Source organism: Eutrigla gurnardus (assembly GCF_963514095.1).
Source record: "Eutrigla gurnardus genome assembly, chromosome: 11".
Lineage (NCBI taxonomy): Eukaryota > Metazoa > Chordata > Actinopteri > Perciformes > Triglidae > Eutrigla > Eutrigla gurnardus.
The window spans coordinates 13,192,874-13,214,639 of record NC_139925.1 but is presented as its reverse complement, the minus strand read 5'-3'; the positions used below and the strand labels follow the sequence as shown (position 1 = coordinate 13,214,639).

Sequence of the window (21,766 nt, the reverse complement as noted above, 5' to 3'; positions counted from 1 at the left end):
GTCTTTATGCTAAGCTAAAATAGCATCTCATGGGATTACATATGCCAGAGAGCAGTATCGGATCTAACTAACTCACTTTCCCTACTCGTCTAACAATTTAAGCAACCAAGAGGTGCGTTTTACACAACCTGTTACAGCGACACAGCCGTTAAAAAAAAAAAAGAAAGAAAGAATGGTGAGTGTATGCATTTCACTGATGTGCACGCTGACACTGTGACACCGAGGTCCACCCTCAGTTCAACCAAACACTTTTCTTTGATTCCATACATGAACAGCCATGAGCTCATCCAGCCTGGGGCAACATGAGGGACAAGATAGTGAACTTTGTCACACTGTACTGTGATGTATCACTTACGTATCTGTCTGAGAGAGAGAGATGTATGGACATGTTTAATTCCAGGTGTAATCCTGACCGACAAAAAAAAAAACGAACAATACCGGTGCATACAGAGCTCGAGATACACATGAAGATGACTTTCCAGCTGTAGATGCCTGATAAAGTTTTATTCAATTACCCTGGTCTAGAATGAAAGCACGAGTGTCTTCGATATTTCAGGCATAAAATCTGTACATTTTTTGGTTTAAGAAATCCAAACACTCTCGCACTAATTCTCCTCAATCCTTTCAGTGCTCAACCACAATCAAAACCTCACCATGCAACGTCCTGATTCCACACACGAAATCCCAAACACCCTCAAAGTCTTCAGTTTGGGGTTCATATCGGACTTCGGGAGACCAGGTGGAACCCACAACGCAACCTGGACGGCCGAGGTTCAAAGAGCCGCGTTGAGCAGCTGCCAAAATTCCTCACACAGCACCGATTGCAACAGCTTATAGTGAAATTATGATACAAACTATGCACCAAGTGAGTAAGGAATATCAGGTCCCTTTGTCCCCATGCTTTCTATTGAGTTCAATAAACACTTATGGCCTCTAAAGGACTCGAGCTCAAGAAGGGACAATGGCTCCCTTCAGAACTCGACACCAGACCTTTAACAATACAAAAATACTCTATCCTCCAAAGACTAATTGATGTTATTCGCCTTTTGATAAGTCAGAGGATGGCAGACGTAATAGTAAAGAATATAAGCACAGCTTTTGATGGGCCGTAACCCGAGTAACATGACTACAAAGAGGGAGAGACAACAAAAATGTGCCGTGTTTGGTTGCTTATCACCAAAGCCGTGATCATTTGTGTTTTCAAGGCAACAAGAGTGTAATTTGAATAGGGACCGACTTTAAAAGGGGAATCGCCGCTGTGTGCTCAGAGGACTTGGAACTGTCGGCCACTGGCCTGTGAGCATATTGGTTATTGATATTCTCTCTCTGTGTCACACACACACACACACACACACACACACACACACACACACACACACACACACACACACACACACAGAGAGAGAGAGACACAAACACACACTGCATCTGGCCTCCGAAACACAATGGCTGAAAAAGCCCTGAGAGCCAGGGTGAAACAAATACATTTGCACTTTTTTCTTTGGCAGCCAGATCTGGCAGGTGAAATTGGTGGCTGTGTAGCATGACTGTGTAGATGACTTGGCTGCAGTGCCATCTACTGGTGACAGCCGGCAGGGCCGAGACAATCAAAACCCAGGAAGCAGAGGAGATGGTTGGAAACAACAATACAAAGAGCAAAAAGGATTCATACTTTAATTGAACATGTTTCAGGTTTTACGATGACATATCCATGTATTTTTCTATCGTAAAAACAAGTAATAGGTACCAATCATTGAAAAGCAAAAAAAAAGTTTTCCAAGAGCAGAAATGTAATTTTAGAGTTGTGTGGTAAGGCCAAATCTCACCCACACAACTGTGGCTCATATGCTGAAAGAGTGTATATGCCACTGGGAAAAAAAGGGAGGGGTTGCGGTGGAGATAAGAGGACACACAAAAGGATATAAACTTTGACTAAACTGCTAGCTGACCCTCCAGGGAACCAGATAAGTTTAAACTTCACCAAACCACAAAACACGGGGAACTTCAACACAAAAGCACCATTTAAAAAGGCCTTTCACCGCAGATGACAAGTCTAATTGAGGCCCATGATGCACCTGGCAGCAGTAGTAGCCCTTCAGTCATGTGACAGCCCCACTGACACAATTCATGCTCTGTGTATGCATAATACAACATGGAAAAAACCCACACACATTTGGCTTCATAGGAACACTGATGACATATTCCTTGTGGCAAACAAATTTCCAAGGAAAAGATATGGCGTTGCTATTTATATGAAATTTCAGTTTAGTTAGTTGTTTTTAGTTTGGTATTGTAACCACCCTTCAGCTGAAAAGGCTCAAGAATTTTGTTTTATACAGCCTGCAAAGATCTGCAATACATCACTGACCACCACAATGAAATGGGACATTAAGGCTGCGATGACATCATGCAGGAAGCCTTGAGGACAAATATAGATCATGTTTATCTTTAACAGATGATCCATTTGTAAAAAGATCTCCGCCGACTGTTAAGGAAATGTCCACGCATTCAACTGATGTGCTGTCGTAGGTCACCTCCAATGCTGCTATGGCAAGTATAAAAAAAAGCACACACAATTCAGCAGTAAAGGTTACTTTCTTTTTTCCCCTAATATTTTAAATAGATGTTTGTAAATGTTTGGTCCCGGTTTGTTGGCGTGCCGAAATTGCGCATTGATTAGCAATTAAACAACTGAGCTGAGAAAAGAGATTATTACTAAACCTGAAATACAAAAATAGATGGGGGACAAAAACAAAAGGCATAATGCAATCTCTCTTATACTTCAGGGTTTTTTTCACACCTTGCCTCCCTCCTCATCCCCCAAACCCTTGGGAAGCAACACTCCAAGGTCTTTCATTTGAGCTCGTATTATGCCCCTGTATCTCTGCTCATTTTTCATCCGCAATGCATTAAGTATTGATATTGATTTCTTGTAAATGGTGGCGAAATGGATGGCTCACACTTTTTTGTGTTATTGTTCTGCAGCACTTGTAGGTAATTTATTATGGCTGAGGGTCCGGTGAGGCCTCCCAGTTCTGTGTCCCTCCTCCTGATGGAGCATGCCAGCCTGACTAACAAAAACACACCGTGCAGTGAAAGGCCACTCACGAGGAGAATGAAGCATGAAGAAAAGTGTGCATGCAGGCTAGCACCGCCGTGCACATGCAACGCGCTGCACCCTTTGCTCTCCCTCCTGTTCTACATCGCTTACATCCGCGGTCCACCGTAAACCAGCGCACATGAGAGGGTCCCTTGGAAAAGGCACGGCGATAAAGTGAAAAACGTTAACTTTACAGGCATTTCTCAATCTTAACACGGGAGTTGTGCAGCAGGCAACTATTTTATTTCTCCTTTCCTCCTATTTTTTTGAATATTATTCTTTTTAGTGCTGTAGCAGCACTTGTACTGAAATCCATTCCCAGTTTTGTGACAAAGCGTGGCCTTCTTGACAAACTGGAGTGGTTTACTTGCATTGTCATCCTGGCCAATTTCTTTTCCCTGCTGCCGCGGCCCCAGCAGTCTATTTGCATTTCAATAGCCTCTCTGTCTGCCTCTATATTGGCTCATATTATGTCTGCCTTGTATGAATTCGAATTCAATGTCTGCATCTGCTGTTCCACTCCCAAGCAGTCCTCGTAAAAGGTGAAACTGAAATAAGGCTTGCGAGCAACATAAGGCTTGCGAGTCAACAAGACATTGATGATGTGTGATGATGTAAACCAAGACAAACACATTATTGAGGCTTGTATATGGATTGCCCTTAATAAACAATCTGTTTACATGCATGTTCTGCTTTTACATGAAACTGCAGCAGAGCAGCTGAATAGCAGAGTGATTGTGTGATTTCCATGATGCGAAATAGAACTATTATCACCTCCATGTCCAATAATACGTTTTCACATTTTCATGGCTATGGTTAAAATGTAGAGCATGCGCTCGCAATACAGAGAGCAAGATCTGCTCTGAGGTAAGAAAGGCGCTGCGGTAAAACCGATACGCCCCGTTTACCGTCTCTATCACCACAACACCACCACTTGGCCACAAACCCTGGCTGGTGCCACAGAGTCGGATATCAAGTGTCATGACCCACCCACATTTTTACTGGAATGTTAGCTTTTAAAAATATAAAAAAGCACCAACGGCTGATTCATTTCTGTTCATGGGATATTGGAGAGAGGATGTAACAAGTAATACCAGTTGAGCTGAGCACCCTGTGTTCCCTCTTCCAAATGGTGTTTTGGATTTCACCTTGAGACCACAGTGCTGCGACTAATCCTTTCCCCCCCAAAAAAACGAAACTATTTTTTTTTTGCTGCACCTTGATAATATTCTCTATTTAAAAAAAAAAAGCATAAAAAAAACGGTATACATGCTTCATTTTTAGATACAGACATAAAGGCATGATTCCGCTCCTCCTCTTATTGTTAACCTCTGCCAAATGTAGCTTCTGTTCAGAAACTATTAATGCCAACCAGTATTCGGGCGCGCAGGCAGGCTAACAGCTGTGTTTGGGCCACTTGTTGTGCCTCCAGCACAGATAATTACAGCAATCCAAAAGCAGAGCAGCCGCTCGGGGAGTTTAATAATGTACAAGTAGTCGCTATCTCTTTATAGATCATGTTACTGCAGCACTCACTGACGTGTAATTTAGATCAATCAAAAAATATGGCAGGGCTATGAAACCAGTGCCTTTGATAATAGTTGGCAGGTAGTAGTCACCCCCTGTTGTCGAAGCATCCGATATAAAAGGCTTCATTCCGCCCTTTATCAAGGGGCCTGGTGTGCTAGGATGTGTAACCCAGGCAACAGATACATAAAGCATTATGGGACTTGATTTAATTTGTCTAAATGGGAGCTGGAGTATCTTGGTTCTCAGTTCGAATGTCCCTGTTAACTACCACTACAATGTAATGGGCTCCTCAACTTGGAGCTGCTGATTGTGTCCTGCTGGTATAGGAGGTTTTCCACTATATGCTGTTTTCTGACTTTGTGTGTGTGTGTGTGTGTGTGTGTGTGTGTTTGTGTGTGTGTGTGTGTGTGTGTGTGTGTGTGTGTGTGTGTGTTGTATGCACAAGCATGCAAGCAGCCACAAACACAGACACATGTATGCATGTATAAAACAGTTTTTGTGATTTAAAAAAAAAATAGACGACTTCAACAATTTACTGAACTAAAAAAAACTCAGTCAAAAGTCTCAGTGAGCAAAAAATATTAGCCATAGGAATAGAGTGGCATTGTAAAAATCCAACGTCAATGATCCAGAGCGGATCCTTTGTTTGTTTACTTGAAGTTCCCACCATAGGTCAGTCATCTAACTGGAGACCAAAGCTTTATTCAGTGTTATTTAGCTTTTCTTTGTAAATAAAAGAATGTAAGTCATCACAGGTCAGGCTTTGTTGTAAGGTATGAACTCCATTTGCTCAATTTGGTGCATTGTGTATATTCATACCTATGAGCTCCCCCGTTTCAACCCATTCTAAGAACTATTTGAACTGAGACAATTTAGCCGGTAATATCATTTTCTGGCTTTACATGGGACTCTCCTTGCCTCCGGCTTGTTTTTAAACTATCAGAACAGTTCAAGTAGCTTCCTCTCCTTGTCCTACTTCCCCTCTTCTCCCTCCTTGCTTGTAACCCATGGGTCTTTGTTTTAAATGGCAATTTATCCCATTCGTCCGCTCAGCCACATTAAACATCAATTTCCTCACCGAGCACACATTACGACCCAATAGAAGGAATAAAATCTGAGCCATTTATTGTTCGACTCCCTCCTCCCTTTCTTTTGGCACCGCTATCCACCACCGGCGCCCTCATCAAAACAGCCCACATCCAACAACACGCGAGCAGCTACACAACAATGCCGATGCCATTCGACTTCCTCTTAAGTCGTTTTATACTTACTGCAAAACAGTAACGATTTCAAGGGCCTTTGAATTCCTCCAAGAGCCACCGGGTTTATAAAACATGCATGAGGTGTTCAGTAAACAATGCCCAATGGTCTTATTCCTTTTAAATAAAACTATTTCCATGAGATGTAAGAGAGACTTTAATATTGCCTTAAATATTAAAAGAGAGAACTGAGCCTCATCAATTTTTCATTTATTGGGCCCGCATGTAAGGAGTCATCAATCTCAAAAGAAATTACTGACATTTTCATTTCAAATAAAAAAGGGTACACTTTATCCAGCGGTAATAGGGATTGCCACTCTTACACAGGGAGCATTAAATGGCTTCTGGAGTGCTGAAAATGAGAACATTTGCTTTTTTTTCTCCATCTTTGAACAGACTGTGGTTTTGAACCTTCTGCAGCAAACATGCATGAAATTGCTAAATAAAATGCTACATATTACCCGGCTCACACCCTATGCAGCAATGCAGTTCATTACAAATCAATAATGGTCCACCTTAACAAGTGCATATTCCTGTTTCCAACAAGCCCCGGCTCACTGCGAAGTAATAACCACCTGGTTGTTATTGATATCCTGTGACATAAATTCATTGTTTGATTCCATTGCTGTTATGATATATTGTTATAAATGTCTCCATCATTACAGCTCCTCTCTGCCCGTTTGCCTTTGGGCTTGAAGGTTTGTAATTACTGCACAATAAACAAATGGTTTGGGTAATGGGGGGTGGGGGGGGGTCTGGGGCCTACAGGCACTGGGAGGATTACGGGGAAAGGAGCCCACTTTTCACCCCCAAAAACCCCTTGAACCCACGACAAGGCCTGTCCCACGTCCCACCACAGCTTCCCCTGTGGAATCACCCTCGCTGAATTATTAATAACCAAGCGGTGTTGATATATCATCAGCAGTGTATATACATCGTAGTGGGGGGAAATAAGGGTTACAGTAGGGCCAGGATTTATAACAAAAGCTCGACATATGCTGCTAATTCACCTTGACAACACTGTCACTTCCTGCCCCGTGAATAATCGTCCGACAGAAGAAGAGTTTGCATGCAGCCTCACTGCCAGGCACTTCCCCGACGTGCACTACTCCGCCCATAATGGATGAGTATTTGTTTATAATTTCTGTACACAAGTCTGGTTGTCAGTCCCCTGCTCACCCCTGCGCACACCGCTGTCTCATTTGCATAGGTAGATTGAGACGCCGCGAGCACAACGAGGTCGGCCAGCACGTTGGAGACGGAGGACGCTGATGAATAGAGCTCCCTCCCCGTCATGGCACCTTTGTAAATGTTTGATTAGTTTTGAATGGATTACTGTTAGATTATCGGGTTTGGGGCCCAAACCCAGACACGGCTCTGCTACTGTGAGACAGCCCCTTACGGGTGTCCCGTGACAGAACGGTTGGCTGCGTGTTGACAAAGAGTGAGAGGGGAAAGGAGGCGGAGGCCACGCTTGTTTATGCAGAGTTGTCAAAATGTTTGATAACACCGTTGCTCAACATTGTTGGAACTTCCGATATCTGAAACTTTGGATTTAGAAATAACGGGTTGAAAGCATTAATATTAAGGTTGGAATTGACACAGTATAGAGAGGCAGAAATAAAAAGACATACAGAAATGATCTGAATTTTTCAATCTGCAAACTTTTATTGAGTCTTATTCCATATTTCTGGAACCATCCTTGTTCCACTGCTCCCATATCGGCTCGACATTCCAGGGATACTTAACGGGTTAGCGGGAATCTCATCGTCACACCGCTATAAATTTCCCGGGGCCTGCTGTAAGACGCTCTTATATTGCTTGTGTGGCAATCAGACTGGTGATTATATGGGTAATGAAACATGTGCCTCCTCCCGGTGTCTGCCCCTTCCATTGCCTGTCTCTTTCCATCTCTTTCTCCAACTTTTCTCTCTCTCTGGTTAAAGCCGGTGATGGATGGGGCATAACTATTAGAGGGAGCAGTAACCCATCAGTTCCAGGGGCCTATTATGCACTGGTGGATGCTGGGTAAAGGGGGGTACGAGCCATGGAGTGGGGAGTTGCATAACGGGTTAATGCCAACCCCTCCCGCCACCCAGCCCTGACATCCCCCCTCCGATCCATTTGATTGAGAAAAAAAAACGTGTCTTGACAGCGTCACCGCCATACCGCTCCCTCTCCCTCAATCTGTTTAGCTTCCTGTTGTGACCTTTCATACAGTCAAATATATTAGCGAGTGGTGCACTCTCATTAAAACAGTGCATTAACCAAAAGACTCTTTGGAGTCTAAATGACAGCCGAAGGAACTGAAAGCTAATAGCCGTGGGCAGTTGGGGAAACTTAACTCATGAATCAGTGCGCTAATGCCAGAGCGGCAAGCCTGGAGCGCTGTAAGCGTATGGCACAATCTCCACCCCCCACCCCCTCACTTTCTCTCCCTCTTGCTTCCTTGATCTCCTTCATTTTCCTCAGTGACTCCCTTTTCCCTCTCACTCTCTCCTTCTCCCTCTCTAACTGCTACTTATCTCTCATATTCACCATCACTGCAATGTTCACATTCCACTTCTCCCCGACACATTTATTCTTTTCTCTCACTCTCTTACCCGCTTATCCTTCCCCCTCCGTCCTGCTATCTTATTTGTTCATTTCATTCTCTGCTCATTTCATCCCGTGTTCCCCCACGTTGGATTGCATTTGTTGGCGCCATCATTTCTACTTTCTGCCTCCCTGCTCTTACAGTTCTTTCCCCCTCAGCTCTCCCCAACTCTTTATCCTCTCTCATTGTTTTCAAAGAGGGGGAAAGAAAAGTGCACAGGGGGGAAAAAAAGGAAAGCGCTAAAGAGAGATGAAGACAGAAGAAAGGAGAAAAAAAGAGCTGGTAAACGAGAGAGGAGAGGGAGACGAGTAAAAGAGGAGAGACTAAAAGCTCATTACTTTCCCCCTGATGGGAGAAAATGAGTGAGGGGGCAATAATAAAGCTTGAATTTTTCAATACTGTTAAAAATGGGGCTCTGACAGCTCACCGCCAGTGCAAGGGACAGGCGCAGACAACGCATGGTGAGCCACCGAATTAGCAATACCATACATCATAAAATCTAATTAAATCAAGGAGCAGAATCAAATTAGTTTTCAGTGACTCAAACCGCCCGCCAAAAGGGCTCTATTAAATGAACTGTAGAGGGGGAATTAAATAATTCACAGTGAGGGATTTTGCATTTAGACAAAAATTGTGCACTTAATTGTCCGTGCTATATTACAGATTTGGCCTTATGTTAACAATGAGCCTAAAGCACACTTACTCGTGTGCACTGGGCACATATTAGGGCCTACATGGTCGACAAGGCTTCAAACGAAGGGGATATTAGAGTAACCATTGGCTCAATGGCACTAGTATAGCAGAGCAAAGGGTTCTAGAGCAGGCAAAGGGTGCACTGATTCTACGCAAATGAGCTATGATACGTTAGAATGAAAGACAGCAGGGTTTAAAATTGGGTTAAACAGCGACTTAGAAGCAAGATATTACATTTATGCTTCAAAGCGTGTGTTTGGTGCTACAGCATGATGGACTTCATCTACAGGTAGACCATCGAGCTAAACATGTCAGATGAAGTTCTGTCATGAAAATGGAGCACTTTTGTTCCAGCGCCGTGCAACGTTCAGCCATCACGGCTATTCTCTTCGTCTTTCACCCTCGTTACACCCTTTCCTTTCAATCTCTCCATCTCCCGCGCTTCCCTCCCTGGCATCAAAACAGCACAACTTTATTATAGTCGCTGTCAATACCGTAATAATAAAAGAAACGCGGGAGGGGAGAGACTGCCATATTACACTTTTAACGAGAATATAGCAGATGCACATTGAGTGAATATTGAGTTTTAAAACTTGTCGGCGTGTGATTTGTGGCCTTGTCAGGACAAATATTTTTCAATGTCATGGCAGCAAGCCGGGGCTGTCACTTTGGCGGTCAGCTGGGACGGGGGGGGAGGGGGGAGGCAAAACACAATGATCTGGCCCTTAATGGAGAACCGCTGGGACTGGCATGGAGGTGATGAAGCACTGTTTAGTTTGCGGCTGCCATATTTCTGCTTGGGGACGCCATTATAAAACACAGTGTTATTTTGTCAGATTTCAATCATGAGCCAGGTTATTTGTCACCTGCTGTCATATTGTTGAGGCAAGTCAGGCTGAGGGTGAAATATGACCTGTACCAGCCCAACCCCTCCTGCACCGGAGAGGACAGGAGTTTGCTTTAGTCTTAAAACTAAATCCAACCGTATAGATCTGTCATTCTTTGTCTCATTACATCAGTACAGAGGCAAAAACCATGCGATGAAAATCACTTTATCGGCACAACAGGGTTTTTCTTCTCCCTTTAGACGTTCCTCTTCTTTGTCTTTATCATTATTTCACTTCTTCCTTACTGTTATTTTCAATTCAGTTATACTGTCACAGGGAGCCATCTCCTGGAGTAATCACAGGTCTCAGTGAATCTTTGTTTGGCAGGAGTGACAGTGTCAAGTATCCTCATGCAGTAAGCCCCCAGGGAGCCATGGTTTAATTTCCTCCGATAAAAAGTGCAACTTAGGGGGGCTTTATTTGCCGTATGAGCTCATTGTGCTTGGTATTAAGATAATAACGGTGTTCACGCTATCTTGACGCCCCCCTGTTGATAACAAGAGTTCACAAATGTCCAGTCAGACAGAAGAACATCCAGGTGTGGGTCAAAATCAAAGGCCCCCCTGCTATTGAATACACACTTCTATTTCCAGCCTTGAGAGCATCCACTTTTCTTGCTAATCCCCTTTGTAACATTCTGCAAACACCTTGCTAAATATTTAAAACGAACGCATTCATTTCCGTTTGAGTACGGATCACGGAGTGATTTAATTAAGTTCAAGCATGCAGTTCATGGACATATGACGAACATTATGCCCCTGCACACTTATCCCTGACAGATACCATGTAGAATGCTATTTCATTTGCTATTTAATTTTCCTTCTCAGCGGTTACACCTTCTATGTCTGAAATTTAGAGGAAAACAAGAACCTGCTTCCTCGCTTTGCTTATTGACATTGAAATCGGCTTTTCAGTTCACTGTACATGTCAGCTACTCAGACACCCCTCGATAATTTCATTTCTAAATTATATCAGTTTTATTTCCTTGTCGCCCTTGTGTTTGAACGTCATGGCCTCTACCCAAACACAGAAAGGTATAATCCACACTCTTTAAAAAGAACTGCACCATTACGTTAGACTGTTTGTAGATGCTGTTGAAACCAAACCATCAGCCAATATAAAAATATGCAGATAGATTTGATTTCTAACACTGCCTTCTGTTGGTTTAGAGACAGGGGTGACATTGTTTGTACCTGCCTAGTCCCTGAATAAACCTGTGTTATTGCCTCTGAAGGAAGGCCTGCCCTCTCTGTACGTCTTCATCTACATTATTGGAACTTATGAAGACCATTGTGTGAATCAACTGAAATATGTATAGCGATAAATATGTGTTCCTGCCTAATTTCACTCCTTTCTGCATATTAGTTCCTCGATGCACTCATAGATAAGGTGGTTCTGATTGAATTTGGGTGACCGCCAGTGTATTGTCAGTTGATTCCCCGCAAAGCCTAAACATTTGGGATTAAAAAAATGTTTTTTTACCACCTGCTGCTTAAAGTGAAGTTGTGTTAGCGGCCGAAGTTAGCGAAAATATCGGCCCAGGCTCACCGAAGGTGGGTTGACCTTTAAGGTGGACTTGCTATTCTCATTTTAGTAACAAAAATATAAGACACTTGACCGCCGGGCCTTACTAATTTTCTGGTGGAACCTGTAACCCTGTGGGTAGGCCACATCTTTGCCATCCCATGCACACGTACGCGTGTACTTTACAGTACAAAACACAAAAAGTACAGTGCACACACAGCAACCATTAGCTTTGGCTGACACGATAGCCATTAGCACACCGTTCCTAGTTGTGTACGTTCCATTCCAACAGAAGAATCATCTACATAATGTGTGTTTTCCCCAAACGGTGTGAACAACCAGCACTCTGTGTAGGTTTCCTGCTGGCAAATGTTTCAAACTGACCTTGGGAAGCGGCCCATCCACAAATGCCACAGCCACATCCATAATGGGCCTTTTACTTGTTTTTGTGTCTATGCGTGTGTGTCGACAAGCACGCAGACGCGCACGCGTGTATCTGCATGCGCACACTTATGCATCCCTTTGTGTGGCTGCGTGCATCTACAGTTGATGACTCTGTGCCAGCCGGACAGCTTTTAGATGTATTAATATTAATATGTTCCTGAGCTGCAGCCCATCACGTCCCTGCCCCCTGGTGCAGAGTGTCCAAGGGCGGCCATTATCATCCTGTTCTGACTGTCAGCGAACCTGCAGAACAGTGAGACAGGCACATGGATTACCGCGGCGGGGTCAAACAGTCAGGCCAATACAGCTCAAACCGCCGGTAGTACCGACAATGCTGTAAAATGCGCTTGGATGACGTGCATCTATTTGCACTGCAATTCCACACGAAATGCATCCCCCATATGGATACCCATCAAGGCACTGCGTTCACGCACACACACACACACATTCACCTGCTCAGGAATGTGCACACCCGCCCTCACATTCACACACAACATAAAGAACATATACCATATATGTACTGTAATAAAAAAAATCATTTTATACAGATGCTTATCAGGCCCCTTATAATCTATGACAAGAACTATTCTTTTCCGACTAAGTTGGTGTCGTGGTCCCGAGGGCAGTATTGATGATAATGTTAACCATGTCCCATAAAATCAATCAATCAATGGAATATTAAATGTATATGTCTGGGAGGTTGTCAGTGGAGCGCTCAGGGGTGAATCTCCAATAGCCTGTCAAGGTTTATTGCCTTTTATGGGGGATTCACCAATGCACTGTTTCTGTGAAAATACACCTGTACAGTATATCAAAAGAGGCTGTGACATCAGAGCTACAGACAGAACGTGAAGACAACCAAACACCCCCCCATCTCGCTCCCTTTCCCTCCACCTCCCTTTTATACACACACAGACAGAAACACACCCCACCGCTACACACCAAAATAGATGAATTTTGCTCCAACAAAGGCAGTATGGTAATTAAATGGAAGATAAGGCCATTCAGAATGCCCAAGACTGTGCCAGGCAAATATCCTGATCAGCTTAAAATCAACCAAGTGGGACAGAATAACAAAAATCCAAATTGGTTGGTCTAGATCAGCCCGATAGGGCTTTCAATATAATACACAACAATGGCCAAAATGAATGGGAATCAAATTACAAGAGCCGCGATATGGCATGAAACTGCATGGGGGAATTCAAGCACAATCACTTTTCAATGCGGCTTCCAATATTGCAGCCAATCCTCGCACGATTCATATCCGATCACAAATAATGTTTATCACCCTCATATCTCTCTCCCTAATGGAAAAGGCCTAGTGTTGGGGTTTAAGGAGTGCATTCATTTTTAATGAGGTCTGGGCATTGGCCAGAATGAAATGAACAGGCGGAGGGTTTTGGGCCACAGTACAGCGACGACTGGCAGTAAAAGGTCGATCCATTCCTTCTAATTTGACCAGGTTACGTGCGACTATAAGTTGCTAAGTTGTTTACTGCAGGAAAGCAGCATTTTCACTATACTGTTACAGAACTGTTTAGAGAAAGTGTAAAGCTCAGCTGCTCTTAAAGATGGCTCTTTTTTTCTCCTAGCAAGAACCTTCAAAATGTTGCACCCTGTTAAAAAGATGGAATAGTACAACAAACAGCACAATGGTGTTTTTTTTAGTGGTTTCAAATCTTTAATATGGAGGTGCTGAACAACTTCACTGGTTGCTATGTGTGTTTTCAATTTGTAAAGCCCTCCAAGTGTCCTATAATCTTGGCTTGGAAGATTTATGTGTATTCTATTCTATGTTCGCCTGGTGTTCGACCAACAAAATGATGCACTTGCGGTGCTGAAAAGGGAAGCTATACCACTTGAACCAAGTAATTCTCTATAGTGTTTATGAGTTCAAAAGGACCATCAAATTTCATGTAAAATAAGCTCCCACGCTGGAGAAGACACATATTTTACATCTAATTCTGGAGGAGAAGACGTATTTCCTGCTTCCCCAGGACGCATGATTGGTGTGAGACTGCGTGTCGTGACGAGATCACTTGGCGGGGCTGAGGATAAAATGTCGCTTAGGATAATGTGATTGCCCTTAAGGTACAAGGAGGTGAATTATATTCCCTGATTTATAATCTGAAAATTAAAGACTCACTCATTTTCTAATTTAATTCCACCTTCAATGGAACAATGTTCACTCTGAGCCAAATTGGCGAATAATGTTACTAATTCAGATGCAGATGTAATTTCTATTCGGGGGGCTGTGGCGCACGGTGATGAACGAGTCCCGGATGGATCGTTGCCACTCCTATCTCTCCGTCTCGACAATTCCCCAGCAGTTGTGATAATAACCTGAGCAATAAAGGAGGGAGAGGCAGTGCTACCGTGTTCCACTCCTCACACCCCAAGTCATCTGATACTTCATCTAATAGTATTTCTGTCCTTTCCTGTGTCACTCAGTCTTAAGGCGGCTGACGCGGCGCTCTTACACACAGGAAAACAGTGCCTGGCGAATATTATCGATGTAAAACCGCATTAACGCGGAGCCTCTTAATAACCTGTGTAATTACTGCTGCCTTCTGCAATACAAAAAAGTCATTGCAATAAATCTGCTGTTAAAAACTTGATTGAATGCAGGGTAAATGTCAAGGTAATTATGAGGCAGTGAGGGTTAAAAGCAGCGTTAAATCCTCCCAGAGTGGTGACATTCAAGCGAGGGGAGGAAGAGACAGCGATTGAGGTAGGTGGAGAGCGAAAGGGAGAGGGGCCGAGTTTGTAAATGCATCAGCCAATACGGATCTAACAGTTCCTCACTTGCCACTGCCCTTTTTTTATTTACGACCGCCGACCATTTGAGATATGACCTCCGTGTGACTGGTTTCTTCCGGCAAGCTAATGGGTCCATTAAGGCCAGAATTCATCGTGTAAAATATCATGACACAAACACGCTCAGTCTGCACACGTGAGCGTTGAATTACAGATGACTGATTTAGCCATTTTCATGTTAGCTCACTTGACCTAGCTGGGGAACATTCACCCACGACAGACACCTCGACCAAGGTACAGAAGGTCACCAGGTGAAGGGGAATGGTGAGAAAAGGCAAATGTATACACCCAGCAGAAAAGTCTGCTGCATCCGTGCATCAAGCAGTCATACTGATGCCGAGATACGATCATTTAGCAGAGGGGCAGGGCAGAGGTCAGGTAATTTACTCACCGTTCGGCCTTGGTGAGGAGTGAAGGGGTCGGGTGTGGGTTGGGGGGAGGCAGCACAGCTGAGAGATTGTGGGTGCTGTGTCGTGTGCCTCCTCTTCAGAGCCTAATGATCTGCCGAGCATAATGACCCCACGACGGGGCCTCCACAAGACCTCCTCCAGCCTCTGCTCTAGACTCACTTCACTTCAGGAATAATGTGAAAGAAAGGATTTTTTTTTCCCCCCTTGCTGTTTTGTTCTCCCCTGATCTCTCCCCCCTCTGCTATCCGCCCCGCAGCCACTGTACAAGCCAAGGCTCCATGACAAAAAGCCAATAGAGTTAGCTGCCAAGGCTTGGAGCTCTGAGAGGGATAACTGGCGCAGAAGGTTAAAGCAACAATGTGCTCAGCCCCATTGAGCTGCTCCTTCTGTGTTGCCGGTGAATGTCTGTGTGTGTGTGTGTCTCAGAAATCAGTGTGAATATAAGGTGTCAAGGGTTGTTAAAATGTATATGCTCCGATATATCTAAAAAGAACACCTGTTCACTTGTGTGTTCTGCAGCTTCCTCAATAACGAGGGCCTCATTTGATTTCAATCAAACCTTAGTTATGAGTTTAAGAGTTTAGGAGAAACTCAATGCACGCATGGTACAGAATGAAAGACTCTGTAAAAGCACATACAGGCTTTGTAATTGCCTCGGTAGAAATGCTAATTATCTTTTTCCTTTTCATTTTTGAAATGCCGCCCGAAATTCAGTCATTTGACAGACTCTGAAGTGAAAAGCGACCGTCTGGATTTTTCAGATCGCAAATGGCTTTCTCACGCAGGTAACAATTTCAAGGATACTACTTTTTTTCCACAGAAGGGACATGGCTACAATGAAAGGTGTGATGTCTCCTCTCCGCGAGCCATAATGGAGCCTTGTTTGAAAATGACAGGTGTACGAATGAGGCCCTCTCTTTTCCTAAGTACAGCAAACCGTGGTCATTCACTCTGCTTTGTTTTTAGCGTAATAGCCCCATTTACAAAACGTCTGGGAAATTAATGTGGGACAAACGCGGCGGTAACCGAGCCAACTAATTTTTGCTCATTCAACTTGAATTATTAATAGGTGAGAAATATACCATATGCTTTCAGAGGAACGGCATACATTCATTTTATACAGAATTGCTGCTGTTTGGTGAAAAGTATAAGTAGCTTAACTGCTCTTTTCAAAAGGGGGTGACTTATATGGAGGCCTTAATGATGTATAAATCAGCCCGTGTAATTACGCTTCCAGCTGCTGCCTTGAGCCGGACTGAAACTATAGGCCCTCAGCACCAAGACTGGAGCGTTCATCACCTGAATCCCTTTTAATCAACGAGCACTAGTTTTCTCTGCTCAGATCAAATTATTATGAGTTATTGAGAGAAAGAGAGGGGGAGGCTGTATATAGTTATACATGTATTTAATAGTGTGTGTGTGTCTGTGTGTGTCTGTGTGTATCTGTGCTCACACTATATATACTTAATACTATAACTTACCGGTAAGTGACCTATCGCATGCATTTACTTTGTCAAACATCATCCATCAGTGTTGATCAACTAAAGCTTCATCACTCTGCTCACATGCACGGCTTGGTCATTACAGGTTTAGTGTTGGGTTTAGCTGAAAAGCACCACCTTGTGGTTTTGTCTTGGTGAAGAGATGGGGCACCACCTAGTGCACGGTCAGCGCCACAGCTTCTAAACCCTCTTTCCACCCACAGAAATGTTTCACATTTTTACACATACAATACTGTCAACACACATGTTCATACCTGCAGCAAAATGTACTTTTTTGAAGGCCCTTTTTGGTGAAAGCTGCAACATGCCCAAGTCTGCTGTGAATGTGCTGTGGATGATGAAGAGGGTGTTAGACATCAGCATTTAACAGGAAACCCTTCCAAATGAGCTACTTCCTCATCTCCCTCCTCAAATCCCAAAGTGGTGAAAACACTTTGATGCTGTTGTTCTTGGCAAAAAAAAAATGTCAGAGATTTCAGCTGTCTATCAAACTCAAACTGTTCAAGAATCAGATTAGAAAAACATTGCAGGAGTGGTGGGGAAGTTGAGGAGCGCGTCTGATGTCCTTGGATGACGTTCTATCTTTGAAAAGCTGTATGCTTTGCATATTCAAGCTCCATCTGTTTCGCAGAGCTGAGAAAGATGCAAAGCACTGTGGTCCCACACACACAGGTCCAGTAAAAGGCAGTGGATCACAACAAAGGCTAACAAGTGACTTACTGTTAATGTGCAACAATATGTTTTGGAGTCATTCTTGTTCCGAGAAAGGAATAGGTAAATGGTATTGAAATTTAAAAAGTGGAGACTGGATGTCTGTCAATATCCTTTTGTTGTGTCACACACTGGTACTGGTACAATTTACATGTGGTCCTCATTCTGAGGCCACAAATTTCTTTTTCATGCAAATGACTTCTGTATAACCCTGACACATATCTAGTCATTGTTCTAGTAATTGAAAACAATGTCTATAAGCCTCCGAGTAAAAAAACAAAAGCTTATGGCCACCGCATAAATCATTTGTGACTGACAAGCGCCCATTTGAACAAAAGCATATAATGCAGGCCTTATAATCAATAAAATGTTTTAGAAGATAATCATTCAAAAACAAATAATCGAAATTGTCTCTCACACACACGCAGTATCTATCGTAAGGAGAACTTTTCATTCAACTCTTTCTTTCCATACTGGATGTTTGTTACAAAAAGGTGGACGTCGTAACAGTAAGCAGAGGGAAACCATATTGGGATTAATGACCAAGCGCCTCCTTGTTAATTGTCACATCAAACAAACAGGTCCTAATTGGCAAAGGTTTCCAGCTTGGTGCTAAGTGGACACAGAGTGGGTGCCGCCTCTAGATTGGTCCCTTTGTCCGCTTTCATTAGTTGGTCAAGCCCCTACATTAAGAAGCTCACACCGGAGTTGTGTTTTCTTTGGCGGATAATGAAACACACACCTGCTACTTGCAGCCAATGAATAGAAACTTGAATCTAATATCACCGTCATGTGGCTTCTATTAGTGCTCACAATGTGTGTGTTTTGTGTTGCTTCTGCGTCCACCTATGTTGCAGCGTGCAGGCTTGTTTCTCAATTTGCGCTGCGGTTTTAAGTGGGGGAAAAAAATACATAAAAGAGAAATACACTGTGTATAGAGAGAGAGGAATAAAAGAGCAAAAAAGGAACAGAGTTCAGGCCTAAGTTCAACTTCTCTTAGTCCGCAGTGCATCCTCTCGGGTCTGCAGCTGCCGGAGGGAGAATGGCATTGAAACAAACTATACGAGTTTAATTTAAAATGTTATCAGAGACATTCTTACATTTGATGATCTCAACACTTCAATGGTAACTTTAACTAAAAAAATTAGGAGTGATTGCGTAGGTGACTGTGGTACGATCAGAAAAAGAATCAAGCAAAAAGGTTCATATGAAAATTTGTCCTCCGATACCCTGGAACTGACTGAACTGGTGATGAAAACGAATTGGATTGCTTACGTTTGCTTTGTCAAATTTATATACACGCATACACACTCAGATGCGCACACGCGTAAACATGCTGCTCCATCTTGAAATGCTAATTTATGATTAGCATCATTATGCAGTAGTGTAATTTCACAAAAGCCTTCCCACAGTGGCGCACAAAAGACTCATTCACCGCCGGAGCTGCTCTGTGTGGGGAAGAATTATGGCACGCAGATGAATTCATTCATGTGGGAAAGGATTTATTCGATAATTATAGACCTTCACAGTTTTAATGCCACTTAATGAGGAGCTTGCATAGTGTGATTCCTACTTGGGCTGACAAATGGATGTTAGTTTTTATTCTGGTGGGTTTTTTTGTTGTGCTCCACGCAACATCTGTTAGCCTTTCTACGCTGAGAGCTAGCCAAGGTAGTGCTTGTGTGTTTTTTTTTCCACAATAAGTCACATTAACTGGGCAATTAATAAATAGGCTGGTGGTCAGGTGAATACATATTGTAATATCAGTAAAAATACAAATAAAAATACCAAAACTCCTCATTGCACTTCCACTACCGTAACATATTATATAATTACTATTATAAATGTAATAATAATTATTTAAGATTTTTAACTAATTAAATTAATACATTTAGCAAAATATAACATTACTTTGCTACTTTTCACCAGACATGATTGGCTTCGTATATGTCTGGTAGCAGCTGGCGATAAACAGACTCATACATCACCCAGTTCAGCGCCGCCACTCTTTGACAACAATGTTTACCATAATGCCATACCTTAATGTTGTTGTGGAGAGGTAATTAAGTTGCCAAAGTTTAATTGCTCAATCACCAGCAGTTAACAAAGAGACATCAGTGCCCCCCCCCCCCCCCTATACTTTCCACGTACTATATTTATAATGGCTCACAATTACGACAAGGGCCCTTTAGCTGGGACACACTAGTAAAAGCTGCTGGCACTAATGAAAAGCTATAATCACTCCGCCCACAGCAGTTATTAGTAGCAAATTATGGGTCAGTTGAAGGGCTAGCTGTTATATGCATTAAGATAAATAATGTTGCTGCTTGTGGTGAGTGCAGCAAAAGTAACAAATGTACCTCTACTTCTAACCGTAACATGTATACTGACTTGTATTCTGGGGTTTTCAAAACAGTGTCGCTTTTTAGCGAAATTACTATTCTAATACTTTGATACATGAAGATTGGGCTTTTTGCATGAATAAAAGTGCGTTTACAGGTTGCATTTAGCTGCAAAAAAACCCTTGATTCATACTGCAAACATATATAATGTGTGTGTGCATGTGCCTACAACCATTAAAACCAATTTACCCATTTTGTCAAGCAATTTCTAAATTTTGACGGTCAGACTGCAGTTTCTTTTGCCAGCAGAAGTATGCTTTGCAAACTCTCTAATTGCAGTATTACTATGCAGAGTGGACGATAACCCTTTTCTCCCCATCAGCCCCCTCCAGCCTTTTTATTCCCTTCTCTCCTCGTCTTCCTTTCAGTCCTCCTCTCTGCCCTGTCCCTCATCCTGTTTGGTTGCTCAGCCAGGCCCAGTGGAATGCCGCATCTCTTTGATCAAGTCTTCATTATCAGTGACTCTGTGATACTCGGCTGTCTGAGGTTACGGGGGCTAGCCAAGGGAGAAGCGTGGCCTCCGTGTGCAAGAGGCCTCTCTACACAAGGCTGAACAATCGCCAGGCATCCCCCCCCTCCCCCGTTAATGAGAAGCATCCTCATCCACAGCAGTCCCCAGGCAGCCTCCACCAGGTGGAATGCTCAGCCCCTGTCACTCATAGCATTGCTGAAGGCTATTAGCAATTCATTAAGCGACTGACTGACCGCCTAGCTGTATCAATTAGGAGATAGTTGATATGTCTGTTATTGTCAGAGTCTGCTTGAGATTGCACTGCTTTTCACCCAATGTCTGCTTTAGGTTTTGTGCTGAGGCAGAGTTGCATTTGTTTGTGTGTGTGTGTGTGTGTGTGTGTGTGTGTGTGTGTGTGTGTGTGTGGTCTTGGCTTGGCAATAACCCCAAAATGACTTCACCAATGAAAAGCATGAATATTGAATAACAGATTAGAACAAATTAAACTCTTTGCAACACAGATAAAGATTTTTTAACTGGATTTCTCTTATTTGATTTCCTCTCAAACAGAGAAACGGAAATTTGTTGCCACCTGGAGGTAAAATGAAGTATTGTCAGGACCAAAAGTCTTTGGCATCGTGGGGAACCTGAGCCCTAGTAGATGCAGATAAGCTATGGTTGCAGTTATTTGAAACTCAAACTGCTCTCTTATTAAAATACAGCCCTAGCTGTAACTGACCATTTCAACTGTCATTTAAGGTGAACAGGTAAATTGGGCTTTCCATGGTACCAACTGACAGCCTTGTGCCAGTAAATCGCTCCTACCGTGTGTTCATGAAAGGAACAGGAACATGAAATAAACAGCAAGTTTGCCAACATCTAAAGCAATAATCTTTTATATTTGAACAAGCTTTAATACATTGTATAAAATTTGTTTAACCGTCAACATCCTTGTGGCCTCGCCTGGCTTATATATTAAATATCTCCAAAGAGTTGACAGTGGTTTAGTCAGCTAGGCAAATCTCAGGCAAATTCCCCTTGTTGTTCATAAACACGATTCCTCATTTCACTCTATGCATTGAGATAAGGGCATCCTTCTTTGCATGCATATCTGATCATTCCGCATGTAGATTCAAACTGTGATACCCTCCGTCACGTCAAGTGCAGAGGCACTCGATGAAAAAATTATATGAAAAGCATTGTAGGAAAGTAGCTGTGCACATGTCTATTTACTCACCTAAGCCTTATTTGCATTAAAGACTACAGAGAGGTTCAGAGTCTCACTTACGCTTGGTGGCCTGAGCTCATATCCTCTCACTTTCTCCTTTGCCACCATCAGCTCTGACTGCCACTTTCAGTGTCACGCCCAACCTGCCGGTGACCTTGTGTGACTTTTGCTACAAAAGTCCTCTTAAAGTACACCAAATAATGGCTTTTAAT

General features: G+C 43.0%; 1 long non-coding RNA gene across 2 annotated transcripts in view; it reads right to left on the bottom strand.

The window, feature by feature from the left end:
• LOC311020566 overlaps positions 1 to 15,412 on the bottom strand; it is a 74,347-nt gene extending 58,935 nt beyond the window's left edge. For both annotated transcript variants that reach the window (XR_014597912.1, XR_014597913.1), the window contains exon 1: positions 15,242 to 15,412. This is a non-coding gene — a long non-coding RNA (uncharacterized lncRNA). The remainder of the gene's footprint in view (positions 1 to 15,241) is intronic.
• Between the last annotated feature and the right edge of the window lie 6,354 nt (positions 15,413 to 21,766).